This window comes from Orbicella franksi, chromosome 9 (genome assembly GCF_964199315.1).
Source record: "Orbicella franksi chromosome 9, jaOrbFran1.1, whole genome shotgun sequence".
NCBI lineage: Eukaryota > Metazoa > Cnidaria > Anthozoa > Scleractinia > Merulinidae > Orbicella > Orbicella franksi.
The window spans coordinates 23,943,364-23,948,064 of NC_138153.1; positions in this window are offsets into that span (position 1 = coordinate 23,943,364).

Below are 4,701 nucleotides of genomic sequence, written 5' to 3' on the forward strand. Positions count from 1 at the left end.
CTTTGAAGCATGGAAACCAGTAAGCGCAAGGGTTGCTGGGAGAATCAAAATGGCGGAAACCAGTGTTGCAGGTATCTATATATCAATTTCTAGTTTCGTTGTGAAACTGGGCATTTTTAATGTGTCAGATGGAAACTAGTGAAAGCTTGGAAGTTGTATTTCCTGGTGGTCTGACCAACCGTGGTAAAAACGCTGTAAAAAGATTCGATTAACTGCCAGGGTCATCAAAGTTTTCTGGAGGCTGACAAGTAGTTGGTGAAATTTGACAGGAAAAGGACTGAAAATTGACAGGGAGATGCCAAAATTGACAGTGGAGATTGCCAAAAAAATGGCAGATAAGTCTACCAAGATAACCATTTTTATAATTCGGGAAGCATTGTAAAATAAATGCATGTAAATGAGCTAAATTAAGTTTAATTTCCCTGTTGTTTGAATGATTTATGGAAAATATACAAACATTTCAAATTAAATCAAGATATCTTAAATTTAAAATTTTTGTCACTGTGAATATATTTTTATTAGTTTTGTTTGATTTTTCTATTGTGATGTCTTCACTAATATTCCTGCTTCCTTGCTGGTATTTATTGTTATTATTATTCTTATGGTAGTAACTGTTCAGTGTTGTGGTTATTCTTTCTCTAATAGTCTTTTTTTTAAATGGTTTGAAATCTGGCCTGCGTTGTTCGAAAGCCGGTTAGCGTTAACCCAGGTAATATATTTTTTGTATAGAAATATCTTTCACTGCTTATGGTTGTGTAGTTTTAAGATGAATCAAACTCAAAACTGAAAGACAAACAACATAAACAGAAAACTTACCGAAAAGTTACAAAAATGAAAATAATCAAAATTCTCTCTAATCCTGGGTTAGTTTAATCAGGCTTTGAACAATGCGGCCCTGGGTATTTGAGACTCTGGTGACTTAATTATGTACCAGTATTGGTACAATATTGGTTTATTGCAAGAGATATATGGAGAGACTGTTGCTAAGTTTAAATGTATATCACTCAAGTGAAATAAAGTCTCCTCAAGTCGCCTAAAATCACCTTAAGTCGCCTTAAGTCGCCTAAAATTGCCATAAATTGCCTTAAGTCGCAATGTGTTTTCTGCCAATTTGGCTTAAGTCACCTAAAGTCGCCTTAAATCGCCCAAAGTCACCTTAAGTTACGGCGACTTAAGGTCCCAGAGTAGGCCTATTTTGGTCAATCAGGACACTTGTCAGGAATAACAATCCCGCCCCTTTTCTGTGGCTGTTTACGGGAAAAGAACACGCACTTGGTGCGTTTGGACGATACTACGGATACGATATATTGTGGAAGGTAACTAATTCATCATATTGTAATTGAATTAACGTTGGTATATTGCAAAATAGGCACAATATGGCTTTTGTTTGAGGTTTTCTTCATATCGTAGGTATAAGTTGATCAAGTTGAATTTCTCAAATTTTCCACCACAATTTCAGTAGCTTTACTTCTTAGAGCGCGCCTTTAAAAATATGAAAATTTGTATTTCGACATACCGCGGTATTTCAAGAGCTGGTTCAGTCCATGAAAATGCCGATAGCATTTTTATTTTAGCTCCGTAATATTCAAGCGAAAGTGGAGGAATAATCAGTTGCACAACTGTCGTCACACATGAGGCGTCCTTTTTGAAAAGAAAAATATACTGCGTCACTGACAACGAAACGTAGAGTGCCGCATCCATTCGAATCAAGGACTGCCCGGCACAGAACTGGAAAAATTATGCGTGAAATGCTTTTGCCTCTTAGCTTTATTTAGCCTCGCACACAATACTTTGAATTTCTAAAAAATTTGGCGGGGCTGTGCTGCCCGCTTCCCGAAGCACTTACCCTATTTAAGAGGCTGTCCGTGTAAGAACCGACCACTCGATTTTCGGCCGAAAACAGAATTTCTTCAAATTTTCTGTGTGAGACAGTTAGTCCATATGATAAATAAAAATAGCAATAATTTGGCTTTAAGTGCTATTTTTCAATATTTCTGGCGACGATTTCCGAGTACGGTCCAAAACCGTAAAAACCATTCTGTTTCGAGTCAAATTTAGGCGTTGCGCTGAAGGGGCTGAAAAATTACGCTTTTACTTAAATACAATGAAACTTACAGATAATTTTATTTCATGTTTTTTCTTTGGATTAACGGTAAAATATTTAAAATCGGCTCAAGAAAAATTAATCATTATTTTTTGAAAATGCCCTACAGAGAGCCTTCGCAAAATTTTAGCGGGCATGCTGCTTGTTGAAGGAGTGTTTCTCAAAAGTATAACGTGATCTGGAGCCCTGACAAATATCCATGTTCAGTAGTAGGGCTAGTGTACCGAGAACAGGAAAAAAAACTTTGGGCACTAACCTTTTGGAACTACAGGAGTACGATCAACATAGCTAATATTCAGACGCGAAAGCTTGCGTGACACAATTTCGCACCGATTATTGTTCCTAAGTTTCCCACATAAATTCTTAAGTCTCCCGCATGAAATATTACCTTGAAGCAAATATTCTCAAAACGTGCTTTTTAACCACGCGGCCATGGGCCGAGCGCGGTTCATGGTTTACCCGTGGTTTTTTTTTTTTTCGCAGATTTGTCTGCGACCAGACCCAAGCTTCCACTCGGCCAAATTTTGAGTCACGCAACCTCTGATGTTTACTCGCCAAAAGCTGTTGAAACATTAATAAATCTCATCTCCGATACTGACTTTCGCGGGAAAAAATTAAAAACCCAGCGTTCGTCAAAAATTATATTTTTTCAGCAGAAATTTAGCTCGGAACATATACATATTTATATTCGTTTGAATCGTCGATGAAATGACCTTTTCCGGATATTTTTTCCTTCGGGGTCAACAAAAACCTCCGATTACAAAATCACGCCGAACCCACACGTTGCAAAAAAATCTCTTCAAAACCCTGACTTCGAAGCGATATAACACTTCAGCGTTAATAGCTACCACACATTGGCAGGCGGTAAATCTATTCGTTAACAATCCAACTTTATCGTGTTAAAATTTCAGCGAAATCGAACAAAACCAGAATTAATTAGAATTTTTTTGTGACCTCACTCCCCAGACTTGACCTAACAAAGGAAGCAACGGTCGCCCATAGCAACCGAAAAACACGAACATAACAAATTCGAACGTTTCGGCCAAAAATCTCCAGAATTATCGCCTGAGAGCTTAAACGTGAATGGGAACATCTTTTTCGAACTTTTTTCAACTGATTTAGACGAAAGACTGGCCTCGGCGGGCTACAAGAAAGACCAAGAGAAAAACAGAACAAGACAGCAGAACAAGCCGATAACATTTCATCGCATGGCTTTCGGCACGAAAACGAAAATGCGGCTTACTTCTGGATAAATTCAGCCTTAGAAGCCAGCAACCGGCCCCAAATTACTTTCTGTATCCTTACAAATGTCCTGATTTCCATCTCCGAAAGATTTTGCCCCAATTTTGAGCAAATAAACATTTCGTCGACGGTGACCGCCATTACGGTGGCTTGCATACTAAATTAGCTAACTTGACAAAAATCTCCCAAGGGGGGGATATGACGAAAAGAGCTGAAAGATGGCCTGTAATTGGCTAATGATGAGATCATCCCACTGTCCAAATTTGTGAGAATCGAAAGTAACGCCAATTTTCTGTCACGTTTTCAATCTGTGGTCACTGGAGTGACCAAAATCGATACATCGGTCGGGATAGAGTTTTATTATTAAATTATATGACTTGTGTGACTACTTTGCTAGCCCTTTACTCGTGGAAAACACCAATTAAATTTAATCATGACTTTTAAGAAAGAAAACTGTTGTTAATAGTGTTATTATCGTGTCATTCATATCGCTCATGCCCATACATATCCCGAAGAAAGTTCTACAAAGATTAAGACCATTACGTCATCGGAGATTTGTCAATGGCTACCACTGATGGTGCAATAATACAGTTTGTGTTGATCAAGTGATGTGATGTCCACAGTAAGAAAAGAATCATCAATGACTGGTTTGGAATGTGCACTGCGTTCCGACGGTAGTGCTAAGCAAACAGTTAAATTTTAAAAGCGCGGTTATAAGATCTAACAGATCTTCTTGTTGCTCTGGATAAGGCATGAAAAGCCTTAAATTCAAGAAATATTCTTCCAATTGGGAATTTATAAGCTAAAATGAGCGGCTGCGGTTTAATCTTCTGTCTGGCCTAAAAGCTGTTTCTAAAATTCAGTTAAATAATTAAGGTTTGGACTATATGTAAAAGGACACTCATATTTAACAACTAGAACCGTTAATCATATGATTTAATGCCTAGAAATGAAAATTATTGTTCACTAGTGTACTTCAGCTGTAGCGAGAATCTAAAGAAAACGTAGATTTCAGTCGTCTACATTGTAGCACGCTAGAATGTCCAAGTTATTTATAGCATGTCACGGACATTCTTACCGCGTTGTTTTAAAGTTGCAATAACAATGACTGCAAGATTTTCATGCTGAATTATACGCTTTCTATCTTTGGCTCCATTTTCTTTGAAATAGCGTTTATCTCTTTTTACCAGCATTGTTGGTCAAGTAATTCTCTTCAGCGAATTCAATCTATGCAAATTAGGTGCAGGCTCACACCGCGATGTGTCAATAGGGAGTTCATAGTTCCTGCGAGTCAAAAAAGAAAAACAAAGAACAGAATGGGCGCCTGGAATTCAATGTTTATTCTACTCGCTGTG